The sequence below is a fragment of the Chanodichthys erythropterus genome, chromosome 12 (genome assembly GCF_024489055.1).
Source record: "Chanodichthys erythropterus isolate Z2021 chromosome 12, ASM2448905v1, whole genome shotgun sequence".
Lineage (NCBI taxonomy): Eukaryota > Metazoa > Chordata > Actinopteri > Cypriniformes > Xenocyprididae > Chanodichthys > Chanodichthys erythropterus.
In genome coordinates this window covers 41,408,540-41,428,123 of record NC_090232.1, presented here as the reverse complement: position 1 = coordinate 41,428,123, position 19,584 = coordinate 41,408,540, and positions in this window count along the sequence as shown.

The following is a 19,584-nucleotide window of genomic DNA, read 5'->3' as shown; positions in this document are numbered from 1 at the left end:
GCCTCTTATAGCTCAACTTCCATTGAAGCACAAAAGGCTTTTGGAAACATTCTCAAATCATACTGGATGACATGATCACCATGTTTTGTTCAAGAGGTCAAATGCAATTTTCTCTTATACTGTTATGGTTATAATATAATTTAATCATATATTTAAAAATAAAAGCACTTTCAATAGTGGACTCTTACTTTGGACCCCACTGAAATATATAACTGAGCTTATTGTCGGTTCGGTTAGAGCGAAATCATGTTTTTGCTCTCCGAGAGTTTGTGTAAAGGATCTAAAACAAGTTCCCCCTGTCAGCACAGCCATATTTACATATACACGCATGTCATGCCAAACTAAAGACATGATTTCACTTTCACATTGAAATTCATTAACTCCACTGTCCTTAACAGAAAATGTCCTTTTCTGGCTGAACAGGACACGTGTAAGAGCATGTGCATTTCCTAAAGTCAAATAGCTGTGCTTTCACTTCTGTGGTGTGCTTTTAGTGTTTTAACCCTATCAAGCCTGTATCATATGTGATATATTCATTTCTAAGTTAACAACATGATAAAAAATTTGCTGAAAAATCTTTTGTACCCAATCTACAACATGCCTTCTGTCGCCTGATTGATATTTTATACTTTTATCAAGTAAAAGGCCTTTTAGAATCATTCTAAAACACACTGTACACCTTCAGGTTGTGGTTCAAATGTCTTTTTTGTGGTGAAATCTGTACTGATTTTTATAAAATAAATGTAAGAATAACTTTTAAAATATTTCAAGATGATCAGTTACTGGACTGAAACAATTTAGGTTTACTTCATTATCCATACATCATTTTTTTAGAAACATCATGCTGTAAATATGAGTATCAAATATGATAAAAAATGTTCATCATTATATTGTATTGCATTACATGTTTTACCCCAAGATTAAAACTACAGAGCTTTCATCATAAAATTAAGCATTTTAATATCATCTTAAAATATTATTCAGAGATATACATTCAGAGTTACAAATTATATTTATGCATTTCATGCAAGTGTGTCTGTTATACTGTTATAAAAATCTCATTGATTTACATTACAAGCTATTAGAATTTAATCCAGAATTTCATCTCACTTTTTGGCCAAATAAATATTTGCACCAAATTGCACAGTTTAGGCCTCTGAATAAAATTTAGATTTATTATATATAAGTCATACAAGCATGATGTATAAAAACACTACTGCGAAGGGGAGGTCAGGGCTTGTTGACAATTGATATTTTTATTTTTTGTATTATTATTTTTTTTAAGATTTAATCTTTCAATGCAGAAGAGGATTAGGGCCAAGCAATAATAAAAAAATAAAACCATTTTGAGATTAAAGTTGTTAAATTTCGAGAAAAAACTCTTTAAATTTCAAGAAAAAAGTCAAAATAAAATGTTGAGAATAAACTGGTTAAATTTCGAGAAAAAACTCTTTAAATTTCAAGAAAAAAGTAAAAATAAAATGTTGAGAATAAACTCGTTAAATTAAGAGAAAAAAAACATTAAATTTCAAGAAAAAAGTAGAGAAAAAATGTTGAGAATAAACTTGTTAAATTAGGAGAAAAAACACGTTAAATGTCGAGAAAAAAGTCAAAATAAAATGTTGAGAATAAACTCGTTAAATTACAAGAAAAAACTTGTTAAATGTCGAGAAAAAAGTCAAAATAAAATGTTGAGATTAAACTCGTTAAATTACGAGAAAAAAAATTTTCAATTTCGAGAAAAAAGTCGAGATAAAATGTTGAGAATAAACTCGTTAAAATACGAAAAAAAAATTGTTCAATTTCGAGAAAAAAGTCGAGATAAAATGTTGAGAATAAACTCGTTAAATTACGAGAATTTTTTTTTTTAATTTCGAGAAAAAAGTTGAGATAAAATGTTGAGAATAAACTCGTTAAATTACGAGAAAAAAGTCAAAATAAAATGTTGAGAATAAACTCGTTAAATTACGAGAAAAAAATTTTTAAATTTCGAGAAAAAAGTCGAGAAAAAATGTTGAGAATGAACTCGTTAAATTACGAGAAAAAAATAGTTAAATTTCGAGAAACAATTCGAGATAAAATGTTGAGAATAAACTCGTTAAATTACGAGAAAAAAATCGTTAAATTTTGAGAAAAATGTTGAGATAAAATGTTGAGAATAAAGTCATTAAATTACTAGAAAAAAGTCGTTAAATTACGAGAACAAATTCGTTAAATTATGAGAAAAATTTCATTAAATTTTGAGAAAAAAGTTGAGATAAAATGTTGAGAATAAAGTAATTAAATTATGAGAAAAAAGTCGTTAAATTATGAATTTTTTTTCTCATAATTTAACGACTTTTTTCTCGTAATTTAACGACTTTATTCTCATAATTTAATGAGTTTATTCTCAACATTTTATCTCAACTTTTTCTTGTTATTTAACGACTTTATTCTCATAATTGAATGAGTTTATTCTCAACATTTTATTTAGACTTTTTTCTCGAAGTTTAACAACTTTAATCTCGAGATGGTTTTATTTTTTTATTATTGCTTGGCCCTTATCCTCTCCCGTAGTTAGTTCACCCAAACATGAAAATAATGTAATTTATTACTCACCTTCATGTCGTTCCACACCCTTACGACCTTCATTAATCTTCGGAACACAAATTAAGATATTTTTGATGAAGTCTGATGGCTTCATGAGGCCTCCATATTTAAATAAGTTTTTAGTACATGGATCTTGAGAGAGGAAGTAATATTGCTGTCTATGCAGGTCTCACGGAGCTATCGTAGTTCATCCATATTTCATCAAAAATATCTTAATTTGTGTTCCGAAGATGAACGAAGGACTTACGGGTGTAGAGCGATATGCGGGTGAGTAATAAATGACAGAATTTTCATTTTTGGGTGAACTAACCCTTTAACTATTTAATGTTTGGTTCCCAATGTGATCTTGAATATCATAACATCCCCACCATTACAGCATGTTGTCACAAAAAGTCAACATGTGTTAAATACGCTGTATATTTACTATGAAGTGTGAAAACATAGAATAACCCTTGATTACAGTACCTCAGGATTAAAAATGACCCAAGGTAAAGTGTTAATAGCCTCTAATGGGCTTGGATCTGTTCCATGTCCTCTTCTCCTTCAACTTTAATGATGCATTTTTACTATCATAGTCTCCCTCTGCATTTCACTGTTGTGATCAGCATGGGTGTGAGTGTAAAACGCAGAGCCAGCACTATTATATTTACTCCTGTTTGGGACAGAGGCACTTCAGCCAAGTTAACATTACATAACACACCGTTAGAAGGGTGGAGCGGCCGTATGGGGATCCAGACCGGAGCGAGTGCTATCCATGGTGCTGGACTCTGCTTGCTAAAGCATCATAAATGAATCATCAAAGAGGTCGCTGCCCTACCGCCGTACTATAAGATTTCAAGGCGTGCATAATGAATGAGAGTGAGACTAATGTCAGTATCAACCAACCCCTACTGGAAAATCCAGCTTAGTAACTGTTTTTTAAACATGATAGCAGTTTCAAGATGGTTTTTACTTGGTCCATTGACTGGTTTATCAGATCTTAAAACTAACCTGATCACCTTAAATTGCTATGTCCTGCTTTTAGTTGCTATTCCAAGATGACCATCTTGGGCCAGGTAAAGACTAGGTTGGACTACCTTGGACCAGCTATAAACCAGCTACCACATTCCAAAACACAGCAACCATTTTAATATGGAATTTCCACTTGCACTTATAGCTTTAGAAACTATCAGATATATGGCGAATTATGCTTTAGCATGCACGGTAAGGATAAATCCTTAGATAGCACCGATATATTAACGCATACGGATTGTGTTCAAAGAAAAAACGTACGTTCATGGTGCATTCATGGTGCATCTTACGCCTCCGTTGTCAAGGAGAGGCGTCTTACCTGCGCCGAAGCCGTGCGCACCACCAAGTACATAGCCGACAACAGGGTCAACATTTTCAAGCAGTTTGTCCCTCGAAGTGTCCGATGGAGTCTGTTTTTTCCCTCGGAATACAAAAGTGGGTGTTTAGGGACGCGCTGAGACGCAGAGCGGTGTTCGTGGTAACCTGAGCTCAAAGGCGCGAGACAGATACACAAGAGCCGCTTCCTACTTTTGCGCGGAGTGTTTTCACAGTCACCCTTCCACACCTAATGAGCTTTGGGAGACAAAAATAGCTCGACATCGAGTAATCTTTCCGCCATTTCTGATCACAAGGCTAAATTAAAGAGGAGGTGATCGGAGCTGCGAAATTTGGGGGTGACGTCAGTGTAGGATTGATGCTGCAACGCTGAGCTGAGTGAATAAAAACATCCCTCATGGGCTTCAGCAGCACATGCTGCGGATTTCCAGATGAGGGACACACGTTCACAGGGACGAGTGCTTTGATCATGTAACCTAAATTATAACAATGGCTAGGCATTTTATCGTGGGTTATGGTTTTATTTAAATATTTATTTATTTAACAATGCCATCAGATAGGCCGTTTCTACATTGCAGTAGATTTTCTTGTCCCCTTAACCCTCTGGTTGTTCATTTGGGAGTCACACTTGTGTTGTTCGCGGTCAAAAGAAAATTAAATTTTTCTCTTTTTTTCATTTTTTCAGTAAAATCAATGTAATATATTTTTGTTCTATAATATTTTTCTTTTGTATTTTGAGAGAATTTAATGTTACTAATTAATATTAATGCAATTATTATGATTTGAAGGCAGATTAGTGTCATCTGGTGTGAGTAATAAAAGAAAAAGATGTATACACATCCTATATAGCTCTATATAAAGAGGCTTGTAAACTCTATAGTTGTTTTTAGACATAAAAATATACACTATATTGCCAAAAGTTTTGGGACGCCTGCCTTTACTTTAATGACATCCCATTTTTAATCCGTAGGGTTTAATATGGAGTTGGCCCACCATTTGCAGCTATAATAGCTTCAACTCTTCTGGGAAGGCTTTCCACAAGGTTTAGGAGTGTGTTTACGGGAATTTTTTACCATTCTTCTAGAAGCATATTTGTGAGGTCAGGCAGTTATGTTGGTGAGAAGGTCTGGCTCGCAGTCTCCGCTCTAATTCATCCCAAAGGTGTTCTATCGAGTTGAGGTCAGGACTCTGTGCAGGACAGTCAAGTTCCTCCACATCAAAATCGCACATCCATGTGTTTATAAACCTTGTTTTGTGCACTGGTACGCAGTCATGTTGGAACAGGAAGGGTCCATCCCCAAACAGTTCCCACAAAGTCGGGAGCATGAAATTGTCTTTGATATGCTGAAGCATTTAGAGTTCCTTTCACTGGAACTAAGGGTCAAGCCCAATACCTGAAAAACAACCCCACACCAATCCCCCTCCACGAAACTTTACACTTGGCACAACGCAGTCAGGCAAGTACCGTTCTCCTGGCAACCTCCAAACCCAGACTTGTCCATCGGATTGCCAGAGAGAGAAGTGTGATTCGTCACTCCAGAGAACATGTCTTCACTGCTCTAGAGTCCAGTGATGGCGTGCTTTACACCACTGCATTCGACGCTTTGCATTGCACTTGGTGATGTAAGGCTTGGATGGGGCTGCTCGGCCATGGAAACCCATTCCATGAAGCTCTCTATGCAATGTTCTTCAGCTAATCTGAAGGCCACATGAAGTCTGTAGCTATTGACTCTGCAGAAAGTTGGCGACTTCTGTGCACTGTACGCCTCAGCATGCGCTGACCCCGCTCTGTGATTTTACGTGGACTATCACTTCGTGGCCGAGTTGCTGTTGTTCCCAATTGCTTCCACTTTGTTATGACACAACTAACAGTTGACTGGAATATTAAGTAGTGAGGAAATTTCATGAATGGACTTATTGCACAGGTGGCAACCTATCACGGTACCACACTTGAATTCACTGAGCTCCTGAGAGCGACCCCTTCTTTCACAAATGTTTGTAGAAGCAGTCTGCATAGATGCTTGATTTTATACACCTGTGGCCATGGAAAAGTGATTGGAACGCCTGAATTCAATGATTTGGAGGGGTATCCCAATACTTTTGGCAATATAGTGTATATTTAGACATTCTCAAAGACTAGTTTTTGGCAAGGTTTAGATATTTTTTGATTGAAATGTTGATTTGAAGAGTCAGATTTTCATTGATTTTACTACAGTCAAACCTGAACACAGAGAAAGACTGTGATTTCAACCAGAACGCAATCTAATTTGAGCACGATTTCAACCGCGATTCCACCCATTTTGTTTTGGGGGCCATTTACACGACAGCGTTTTCATCAAAAAACGTAAAACTTTTTATGCATTTTGGCCATTAATTTCCACGACAGCAGCGTTTTGGGGTCCTGAAAATGCCAAGCATGCCACACGAGTCCTGAAAAGTGAAACGCTTTGGCTTCACTTTTCAGGACTCGTGTAGCACGCTTGGCATTTTAACTAAACAGACAAACTAAACAGCATCTCGATCGCCCCCAGGTGGCTGGAGGCAGAATAGGTCAGAAACCCCGCCCCTCTCCATATAATGTAATGCGACGTGAGACAAACTAAACAGTCAAATTACACGTCAAATATTTATTTTCCAAATATGGTTTCTGTCATTTTAGGCAGTTTTTTAATCATGCTGATGTTAGTTAAAGTGTTCGTTCTTTAAATAAGTTTGTTTTTAGTTAGTTATTTGATGCTACAAAAACGCGTGTTTCCAGGTAAACTAAAAAAACGATGAATTTGTAAAAACGTGTATCACGTGTTCAGTCTATAGGCGCGTAGTGTTTCTTTACAAAAAGTGACACCGCCAACTACTGGCCTGGCATGTCTAATACAACAGTTTTTGTCGGTTTTATGGATTTGTGTGAACGGGGATTGTTTTGACAACATTGTCGTCTGTACTCGAAAAATGCAAAGGAAAAATGTTTCAGTTTTTTGTACATCATTGTCGTTAATGCAACAAAAATTATTCATGTTTACAGCACTTGGCTATTCTTAGTTATTTACCTACAGGCACTCATCAATCAGAAGTCTCGCACATTCAAAAAAATAGCTTACTTTAACGTTGCAAAATAAGGTGCATTTTGTAAACTCTACACAGTATGCACATTTTCTGTGAATATTTGGCTGTTCTGTAGTTTTACTGAGGATCAAAGATATTAGCAACTTTTACTCTTTACTCTTTGACTACATTTTTGAATAAGTATATGTACTCTTTGTAATGGGCAATTACTTATTACATTTTGCATGCCACCTAACTTTTTCTACAGCTGTTTATTTCTGCTACAAAAAAGCAACATTGCCATCTACAGTACACTGCAAGTACTACATCTTGTGTGGTTTGCCCTTACTCACCCAAACTTGTCAACAAGGCTTCTTTACGTGAATGCGAGTGCATTAGCATGTAGTTGTGAATTGCTATTGTTTTATAAATGAGAAGAGGACATGACAGCAGTCGCCGATGAGACAGAAACTGCCATGTCCAGTGCAAGAAGGCTTTGACTTTTTATTTTTACTTAACAATTTTTTATTTATGTTTATTTATCTGAGCTTTTTGAAGGATGTGAATTTATCACTTTAGCTTAACTGTGACTTGATTGTCTATAGACGTTTAAGAGGCTGTTGTGTCAACCTTTATTTATTTGCAATTTTGAGGTGTTCATTTTTATTTTGATTATAGAAAATAAATGATTGCTCTTCCCACTCGCATGTCTCTTTGGTGTTGAGGACTAGTGCATCTTTGAGCCAACATTCAGTATGAGTAAAATACTTAAGTACTGTTAAAATCAGATACTCTAAGACTTTTACTCAAGTTGTTTTGGAATTGTGACTTGTTATGGAATCATTTTAACTGTAAGGTATCTGTACTTTTACTCAAGTATGGTTTTCAGGTACTCTTTACACCTCTGAAAAGCAATAGTAAGAGCAGTGTGGCAGCAGAATGACCATTGATGTGTTCAATAGTGAGCCACATGATGGAGGCAAAGCACCTTCATCAGAGGCATGTGACAGCCAGCTGGAATTCTGCTGCACTACTTGCATCCACCAGAAGAGGGCAGCATAGTGTGGCCATAAATGCCTCCAAGTGACTTCTGTATAACAGTAGGAATTACACTAAGTTCTCAGGCCTGCTTTCAACACTTGCCATTTGAAACACTATCATTTCACAGCCAAACAAACTTCTCTGAGCATGCTAAGCACACAGTGTCAATAGTTCATTGAATCAGCCTGCCTGTGAAGACCGATGGCATTCCTCACTCAGCACATCATTGACAAACATCTTATGCTTGATTAAACAGCCAAGAGCCATTTTACACAAGTCATAACCTGACCTCCCAACACACTACCCCACATTACTCATTCACAGAGCACATTATTATCACCTGTAAGAAGTGTGAACTATGAGCCATTTTAATGAGCGACGCAATTTGGCCTGGACAGAACAAACCTTTTGTCTGCAATGACTGACCGTTTCAAGAAAAGGACATCATTCATTCAGAGGCCAAGACATCTCCCCTCTCTCTGGTTTCTCTTCTTCTGTCAGTCAATGTGAAATGGCCAGAAGAGAACTGCAAGAGTTAATGGGTGTGAGTGACTTGTTCCTGTCCTCTCTCTGTAATTACACTAGCTGTGACAGGGGCTGTCAGTACTGGATTAGAGCAGCGAGGCATGCTGGGAATGTAGTTTTATTTGCACATTTTAAGAATTGTCTATCATTGCATAAGTTAACCAAAAAATACTGCATTGATAGACATCAAAATCATTTCCTTTAAAGGAATAATCCTTACAAAATTTGAAAATTATTATTTATTCTCCCTTATATTTTATTATTATTATTTAGATACTATATTATATTAGTATTTATAGTTTTTAACTTTAAGTTTTAAACATTTTGTTACATGCTTTTGTCATTTTTATTAGTTTTTGTAATATTTCTTTTTAGCTTTCATTTAGTTACAATTTCAGTTGTAGTTTTATTCACTTTAATACTTCAGCTATTTTTTTTTTCAGTTAGCTGCCAAGGAAGAGTTTAAGTTTGACGTGCAACATTCATATTTTGTATTATTTGACTGTAGTAAAATTAATGAAAAACTGACTTTATATTATTTCAGCTTTATTAATTCCATATTTTAGTATTATTTATATACTCTATGTTTAGTTATTGATATATTGAATTAACTTTGATTTTTATATTTTATTCAGTTGTCATTTTACTTTAAGTTTTAGTAATTTTGTTACATGCTTTTGATATTTTTTTATTAGTTTTTAAACATTTCTATTTACCATTGATTTATTTTTTACTTCAGCTTTAGTAATTTTTGTACTTTTTTGTTACAGTTTTAGTAACCTTTAACTTGCACCTTTTTATTTAAGTCAGTTGTGTTAAATGAAATAAATTATTTTTTTTTTTACATAAACTGAACAATATTGTAAAATAACTTTTTTGAGTCTAATTAACAGCTAGTTAATAGTGAGAAAGTGTGACTGAAAAGTCTAATGAGAAGAGCTGTATAAACCTTCAATGCACCTTTATTTGTGTTTATGAAAAAAAAAAGAAAAGCATATGGGTTTGGAACAACATGAAGGTGAAAACATAATTTCTGGCTTCCTAATTCTATGAAGCTGATCATTCTCATGATTATGACATCATTGCAAAACAGTTTCAAATGTAACAAAATGGAATTTTGGATTACTTCCAATGGAATCCATTAATCTGTTTCTCTGAAGCTCCTCCGTGTGTGTTATTATGGTCAGAATGTGTTGCTGTAGGAGGACAGTGGAGAACTGTGGGCATTCTATCCTTGACACACACTTGAACCCTGAGCTTGTGATCAGACCTGTGATTGGTGGGTTTATCATGAGCTCTGCATGATCATGAAAAGCTGCCCCACGAGCTCTACGTGAGCTGTTTGTGCTGTGACCCGATGACACTCAGTGTCTTGAACTTACACCGAACTGCACAACTTTTCAGCTCTCATGCTTCAGCCCTGCTGTGTCCTGCTGCGAGACAACACAACGGCCTTGTTCCAAAACCTAATCTCACTGTCTACATAGGCAGCTTCCTTCTAAGGCAGCATTTTACTCTAAATGGAACATTATAAAAAGCAATTTAGTACACTATAGAACCACCATTTTTGGTTCCACAAAAAGTCTTTCAGTGAACACCTTTTGTGTGTGTGTGTGTGTGTGTGTGAAGATCATTTTAATAACCTAAAGAATCTTTAGAAAAAAAGTAGCTTTTCCACTACAAATAAAGCTTTTGTGGAATGGAAATGTTCCATTTTAAATATTCTTAATTGAAGCGTACATGGCAATGAAGACACTTTTTTTTTTTAAAGTTGGCATGAAACAAAAGTTGCAATAGACTTTTCTTCCCTATTGTGACTTATGCTCAAGTGAAACGGCTTCTCGAACAAGAAATATGGACTTGATTTTGTCCATGGGGGATTGATTGGATGGTTGTGGTTTTCTATTGGTGGATCTCATGTGAGTGACAGGTTGCCCCGCCCTCATGCCAGTAAACACATCATCAGAGAAGAGAAGAGATGAGCTGCAAGAGGGAGGGGAAGATATTTTGATTAAAGATTATGAGGGCACATGATTAAAAATGAGCACGATTAATCTTTTATAATAAAAATGCAAAAATAAGAATTGACAGTTTTGGTGTCATGGTGACTTTAACAGTGCAGGTAGATACTGTAGTTATGCATAAAAATGCATTGGGAATTTTTATTAATACATTATGAGTATAACTGACATTCTGTGCACTGTAGAAAAACAATGTCCATGTTTACACTATAGTTTAACATGTTGCTTTTACATGCTTTAATATCGTTCTTACTCAAGAGTTCATTGGAAGGTAACATGTGCGATCAGTATCTTAATACGGGTAACACACGCACACACACACACACACACAAATTCCGACAGGGATTAACCAACAGAAGCGGGATTGCTATCTTCATCTGGATTATTGTAAACCATCTGATAAACCGATACGAGACGCTCATGGAACACAGAAGCAATCGTTCCTGGTTTTGTTTTGGACTGGGTGTTTTCGATACTGCATCAGACACAACAGCTCCTGCAGACATCTCGTCGTCTCAATGACAATGCTGAAATTCCAGCGCACGAAGATTACAAAGGTTAATGTGCGAAAAAGTCAAATTCGATGGAAAATTTTCTGAAAAGCATAATACTACTGCTAATAACCCAACAGGGAACATTCTGGCAAGGCTCTGAGAAGGTTATGGGCAAAAATTCTTCCAGTAATATAAATAGAACATTTGTTATCAGGTCTTTAATAATGTTTGCATGATATTAGCACAAAAAACATTATTTATACATCATTCATGGGACATTTTTTTTCTGAACAGTTGCACATTCGTCTAATGTTACTACTTGTTTCTGAACATTCAGAGAACATTCAAAAGTAATGTTAACAATGTTTGCAGACTTATAAAATGGAATGTTTCCTTAAAGTTCACAACCAAAAAAACTAAGTTTTGAATGTTCAGAGAAAATTCAGAAATAACATTCTCATTATTTGGGAATGTTACCGAAACATTCTTAGAATATGTTTTTTAGTGCTGTCAAATCAATTAATCAGAGACTGTAATAATTTACAGAGTTTAATGTAGGTTATAAAGAATAAAAGTTCTGCACAAACTTTTGGGGGTTGAACAATTTTGTACACGAATGTTTAGAGCCAATTTGATTTTTCATTTTTCACCTTTACATTCTCAGAATGACTCAAATGTGTATTAATAAACGACTTAGTTGAATTGTTTTCATAAAATGTTGTTCTCAGCAGCAAAAGGTCTTGCAGGTCTGTATACAGTGGGTACGGAAAGTATTCAGACCCCCTTAAATTTTTCACTCCTTGTTATATTGCAGCCATTTGCTAAAATCATTTAAGTTCATTTTTTTCCTCATTAATGTACACACAGCACCCCATATTGACAGAAAAACAGAATTGTTGACATTTTTGCAGATTTATTAAAAAAGAAAAACTGAAATATCACATGGTCCTAAGTATTCAGACCCTTTGCTCAGTATTTAGTAGAAGCACCCTTTTGATCTAATACAGCCATGAGTCTTTTTGGGAAAGATGCAACAAGTTTGTCACACCTGGATTTGGGGATCCTCTGCCATTCCTCCTTGCAGATCCTCTCCAGTTCTGTCAGGCTGGATGGTAAACGTTGTTGGACAGCCATTTTTAGGTCTCTCCAGAGATGCTCAATTGGGTTTAAGTCAGGGCTCTGGCTGGGCCATTCAAGAACAGTCACGGAGTTGTTGTGAAGCCACTCCTTCATTATTTTAGCTGTGTGCTTAGGGTCATTGTCTTGTTGGAAGGTAAACCTTCGGCCCAGTCTGAGGTCCTGAGCACTCTGGAGAAGGTTTTCGTCCAGGATATCCCTGTACTTGGCCATATTCATCTTTCCCTCGATTGAAACCAGTCGTCCTGTCCCAGCAGCTGAAAAACACCCCCACAGCATGATGCTACCACCACCATGCTTCACTGTTGGGACTGTATTGGACAGGTGATGAGCAGTGCCTGGTTTTCTCCACACATACCTTTTAGAATTAAGGCCAAAAAGTTCTTTCTTGGTCTCATCAGACCAGAGAATCTTATTTCTCACCATCTTGGAGTTCTTCAGGTGTTTTTTAGCAAACTCCATGCAGGCTTTCATGTGTCTTGCACTGAGGAGAGGCTTCCGTCTGGCCACTCTGCCATAAAGCCCCAACTGGTGGAGGGTTGCAGTGATGGTTGACTTTCTACAACTTTCTCCCATCTCCTGACTGCATCTCTGGAGCTCAGCCACAGTGATCTTTGGGTTCTTCTTTACCTCTCTCACCAAGGCTCTTCTCCCCTGATAGCTCAGTTTGGCCGAACGGCCAGCTCTAGGAAGGGTTCTGGTCGTCCCAAACGTCTTCCATTTAAGGATTATGGAGGCCACTGTGCTCTTAGGAACCTTAAGTGCAGCAGAAATGTTTTTGTAACCTTGGCCAGATCTGTGCCTTGCCACAATTTTGTCTCTGAGCTCTTCAGGCAGTTCCTTTGACATGCACTGTGAGCTGTAAGGTCTTATATAGACAGGTGTGTGGCTTTCCTAATCAAGTCCAATCAGTATAATCAAACACAGCTGGACTCAAATGAAGGTGTAGAACCATCTCAAGGATGATCAAAAGAAATGGACAGCACCTGAGTTAAATATGAGTGTCACAGCAAAGGGTCTGAATACTTACAACCATGAGATATTTCAGTTTTTATTTTTCAATAAATCTGCAAAAATGTCAACAATTCTGTGTTTTTCTGTCAATATGGGGTGCTGTGTGTACATTAATGAGGAAAAAAATGAACAAATGATTTTATCAAATCATAATATAATATAATATAATATAATATAATATAATATAATATAATATAATATAATATAATATAATATAATATAATATAATATAATATAATATAATATAATATAATATAATATAATATAATATAATATAATATAATATATTATAATATAATATAATATAATTAATATAATCCTCAGAGTGACGTGTGTCAAAAGCAGACATGATCTCTTCATCTCATCAACAGGTACCAAAGAAAGATTTTTTGCCACACACATACATGTGCTAGCATGCATGAAAGCACACACATGACAATACACACATGCATACGCACACACTTACACTACGAGCTGTCTTGTCTGCCATTATTTTTAGAAAGAGACACTTGATCGGCCACTAGGATGCTTCGGCTTTTAAACACTTGCTCTCTCTCACATGCACACTGGCGCCGCTCTGTCCCTGTCCGGGGCTGAATGGGAATCCTGTGCCACGGGGTGCGGTTGTGCGGTTGTTTTCCTGCCCTCCTCATCAGCCTTTTCTTTATCTCCTTCATGTCTCCTTTCTTCTCCTCACCCTCCCTCAGGGCCTGCAGGGTGAGCGAGAGAGATTTTGTAACTCTAGAACGGAAATTAGTGTGACGCAAATTGGGGTTGGATGTCTTTTTTTTTTTTAGGTGTGCAAATGCACTGAAGTGATCAGTCTAACAGGCAACAACTCAGCCAAAGCCTTTAAGGACTCAAACAGATTTGGGAGTATTTTAAATTTATTCACATGAAATAGTATAGAAATTTAACATCGGCCATAACATAAATATAATAACGGCTTATCGGTCAGCCAGAATTGTAATATTGGTGCATCCCTTTTCAAAAGATGCATTCTTTGTGATCTAACATATTGAAATATCACTGTACGTGCAGCTTCTCAGTGATTTATTTCACATACAGCCAGTTTGTCTTAAGTCAAATGTGTGATGATAACAGCTCTGCCATTTGAGGACAGATAGTATCAGGCGATGTTAATCAAACTGCAAGATTTGTGCCATCAAATCTTTCATTGTTGCTGAGGACAACTGCAACCAATCAGATTCATCTGCCTTCTCGGTCTGAATGAGATTAGACCGTATCCACACACCACAATACAAGACTCATGAGGGTCGTAATCCAGATTACCTGAAGAGATTGTTGTGTAATCGTTTTGTTTGAGCATCCAGCAGGATCGATCGTATTTTAAAGCATTTTAATCCCTCTGATGCTCATTTCTTTGGCTGGTATTGTAGCTCTGTTCTTTCTTTCTAATGGTCAGATAGACTGATAGAGGAGGAATCTATCTTATAGTACAGGCTGGATCAGGAGCGTGAGAGTGATAAGACTCCCATCGTCTTTGACTCAAATCCTTTAAAAAAGCCTTGATTATTGACCAACAAAACTGAACGCCTACCCAGCATACAGGAAACGTTCTCAAAACTTTAGATAAGGTTCTCTTAACAGACAATCTTCTAGTAACTTTAATAGAATGTTTGTTATTTGGTCTTTAATAACACACTACACTATATATTCACACTACGCTTTTCATTCCATTGATTGCAGAAAGCTCATGCGAAGAAATTTCACATTTTGGCTTGTTCAAAAGTTCAAGATTGGTGAACTCTGATCTGCAAATTCGGCCCTGTCTCAAATGGCACACTTCATGTGCACTTGGGTCCTTGTGGACTTACAATGGCCACATGCGTGTGTTCGTTAAGACCGTAGGGTGTCCCATTTGTCATTTTTAGGTTTCAGGAGGGTGCTCGTGAGCGCCTTCTTTCCCTGACAGCAACATAGTGTTGGCCCTGATCTGACCCACATCTGGCCCGGGTGTAATCCACATGTACCAGATGTGGGCCGGATCTGGGCCACACTATGTTGCTGTCTGGTTTGCAGCCAATATGCCCCCTCAATACTCACTTTTGCAGAGACCGCAAACCCGCAAGCTCCGCAGCAGACTTCTACCTGACAGTCAAAGAAGCGTTATGTCATGAAAGATCACAAAAGCTTAGGTTTCCATTTGGGACTGGGTCTTTGTATCACATGAACCAATAGAAGATCAATCCGTCACGACATGACCTCTTTTCTGAATTAAAACACATTTTTTTGCAGTCAAGTGGAGTAGTTTTGTTATATGTTAAAATTATGTATAAAAAAAGATGCTGCAGAGTATGAAGTCATATCACGGCCGTTGCAGTGTCCGTAGATATTTTGCGTGCTCAAAGTGTGATCGTGGATTTTCCAGCACTTTTCCAGCAATCCATGTTTTCATTGTTATAAGGTATGGGGCACTATTACGCATCTTCTGAAAGAGTACAAAATCTCCGGATCAAAACACAGGCAAAACAGCAGAAACAAGCGACAGACGCATTGCTTATGCACATGTAAAATAACATGATCATCAAACATGAAACAATATGTAAATCAAAACTTCCTATTGTTAAAGAAAGAAATATTGAACCCATGAAACATTTTCAGCTGGTTAAACTTGCTGCCTTAAAAATGTGAGTGAACTCAACTTGAAGATAGCCTTTGTTCCAACTCACAAATAGTCAAGACAATGGATTACTAAACTTAAAGCAGTCCATTGTCTTCACTATTTGTGAGTTGGAACAAAGGCTATCTTCAAGTTGAGTTAAAGTATGTTTAGTTGAGTTCATTCACATTTTTAAGGTGAACTTTCATTTCTAAGTTTAACCAGCTGAAAATGTTTCACAGTGTAAAGCAGTTGTGTTTTGATCATGTTTCTGAATCTGATCCGGATGTAGATTTTCTCAGTTTTTTTGTTCAAAATGTTGCTTTTTTATTAAATTTATCCACAAGTGTTCATAAAAAAGAATGCATGAAGCTATTTTTTTTTTTTTTTAAAGCAGAGGCTCTGTTTCTTTTGATAGGCTATATTGTATGTTCAGATATACTACAAAATATTTTAGGGACCATGAAATTTTGTGGAAATGATCAAAAAAGCTGGTGGTTACGGAAGAGGATTAGGGCCAAGCAATAATAAAAAAATAAAACCATCTCGAGATTAAAGTTGTTAAATTTCGAGGAAAAAGTCGAGATAAAATGTTGAGAATAAACTCATTAAATTATGAGAAAAATGTCATTAAATTACGAGAACAAATTCATTAAATTACAAATTTGTTCTCATAATTTAACGACTTTTTTCTCGTAATTTAATGACTTTTTTCTCAACATTTTATCTCAACTTTTCTTGAAATTTAACAAGATTTTTTTTCTCATAATTTAACGAGTTTGTTCTCATAATCTAACAACTTTTTTTCTCGTAATTTAATGACTTTATTCTCAACATTTTATCTCTACTTTTTTCTCGAAATTTAACGAGTTTATTCTCGTAATTTATGAGTTTATTCTCAACATTTTATTTCGACTTTTTTCTCGAAATGTAACGAGTTTTTTCACAAAATTTAACAACTTTAATCTCGAGATGGTATTATTTTTTTGGCCCTAATCCTCTTCCGTAGGTGCTGGCTGGCAACTTAAAAAAAAAAAAAAAAAAAAAAAACTGGGGTGGAAAGAGTTAATGATTGCGTAACCACACACACACACACACAAAAAAAAATCATTTAAAAAACTGGAAGTTTAGAACGTTCAGAGAACATTCATTTCATAATTTAATGGGAACATTAAAAAAATTAGACAAAAAAGAGATGAATGAATGGAAAGTACTTGAAAATAATGGTCACAATGCAAAAAAAAAAAAAAAAAAAAGAATAGTCCTACGATTAGACTTTATTTTCTTTAAGCAAAATGTAATTTCTTTGCATTTTATTGTAGTTTATCGGTGACATATGATCTTGATATGTTCTTGACAGGTGGAAAGTGTTTCATAAAACAAAAGCAAGCAACAAAAATAATTTTGGTTACACTTTATTTTGATGGTCCCCTTTAGACATTCTGTTGAAGTAACATTTCACCGACATGTCAACTAACTCTCATTAGAGTATTAGTTGAGTATTAGTAGACTGTTAGGTGTTAGCTGTTTGGATTAGTAGAATAAGCTGACATGTACTTGCAAAAGTCAGTAGAATGTCTGTTGGGAACATCTAAATAAAGTGTTTAAGCAGACAGTCTACTAATACTCTAATGAGAGTTAGTTGACATGTAGGTGAAATGTTACTTGTAGTCAACAGAATGTCTAAAGTGGATGATCAAAATAGTGTTATATTTTTTGACACTCTTAATAATAAAGTTTCCAAAAGGAAGTTTTCACAGCAATGTCATAGAAGAACCAAATACATTTTTTTCTTAATGTGATGAATATTTTAATAATCTGAAGACCCCTTTTTCCACTATAAATGAGCTTTTGTGGAATAGAAAGATTCCATGGATGTTAAAGCAATAAAGAACCTTTAATTTTGAGAGTGAAGTGTCAGATGGGCCGTATTTTAACTTGATCGGTTTTGTATCATAGTCGCTTCCTCTGGTGTGTGTATGTGTTTCCTCTTCCACACATATCTAATTAAAGTGTGTGTTGTCAAACGGATGATCTTTAGCGTGAAATCATCTTAGCGGATAGAAGGCCTGGGAGAAAGAGAGAGCGACAGAAAGAAAAGAGACAGGGACTTCAATCAGCTCCAGCTGGGATGGTTGTTTTCATTGTTGCTTGTATTAGCTGTAGTTTAAGCCTGTTTTCTACTTAGAGCTGCAGCTTTTGCACAAATGTTATTGCGAGCGCTCTCTGTGCTCTTCACCTGCTCTGATTACTGAAGCCAAACATTCGTACAGCACTCACCAAAACCTTTCCACTATCAACAGAAACACATGATTTGAGGTTAGCATTTGGTCTATATTTGCATGGTTCCATTTTTATCTCTCAACTGTGAAAAAAAAAAAAAAATCAGTGTCATGGCAACTTATGTTTTTACATTAATTCATCAAAATAATTTAAGCAATTTCAACTATTTTTAGTTATATGAGATTCAGCTAGATTTTTAAGTCTAATTTTTATTATTTCATGTGTTGAATAAATATATATATTTCTATAATGATTTGTATTTTTCTTGTATTCTGTAAAAAATCTTGAGAAGCTTAAATTCTCAAGATTTTTAAATTAAATATAAAGTTTATTAGTATTTATTATATAAGATAGCAGTGTTCTGCAGTTGTAATGTAATGCTTAGACTCCATTCAAACTTTTATTTTGTAAATCATTTCAGTATTAGGTGTGCTTTCTAATCACGATATTTACAAATTTTATTGTTTTTAAAACATGCTTTATTTGTGCATTAATATTTATTATAAGATAGGCAGCAGTTTTATAAAATTATTTTTATTTTCCACAAATTCAAATTTCACATTGTCAGTGTGGCCTGGAGGGGAAAGCACGTACTGTCTATTAGCCACTAGGGGTGCAATCTTGTTGTTGTTGTTTTAAATGATCTTAGTCTGCTTTAAAGGGTTAGTTCACCCAAAAATGAAAATAATGTCATTTATTACTCAGCCTCATATCGTTCCACACCTGTAAGACCTTCATTCATCTTCAGAACACAAATTAAGATATTGTTAATGAAATCTGCTGGCTCAGTGAGGCCTCTTAATATTATAAAGCGATAAGGATACTTTTTGTGCGCCAAAAAAAAAACAAAATAACATCTTTTCAACAATATCGATATGGGCCGAGTTCAAAACACTGCTTCAGAGCTTTACAAATCCAATCAGTGAATCGGAGCGCCAAAGTCACGTGATTTCAGCAGTTTAGCCGTTTGATAGGAGATCCGAATCACTGATTCGACACAAAAGATTCATAAAGCTCAGAAGCTTCATGAAGCAGTGTTTAGAAATCGGCCCATATACTGTAGATCAGGGATGGACAACTCCGGTCCTGGAGGGCCAGTGTCCAGCAGAGTTTAGCTCCAACCCTAATCAAACACACCTGAACCAGCTAATCAAGGTCTTTAGGATTAGTAGAAAGTTATAGGCAAGTGAGTTTTTATCAGGGATGGAGATAAACTCTGCAGGACACTGGCCCTCCAGGACCGGAGTTGTCCATCCCTGCTGTAGATATTGTTGAAAATTCATTTTGTTTTTTTTTGGAGCACAAAAAGTATCTTTATTGCTTTATAATATTGATATTGAACCACATGAACTGATTTAAATATGTTTTTAGTACCTTTATGGATCTTGAGAGAGGAGATGTCATTGCTGTCTATGGAGGCCTCGCTGAGCCATCGGATTTCATCAAAAATATCTTAATTTGTGTTCTG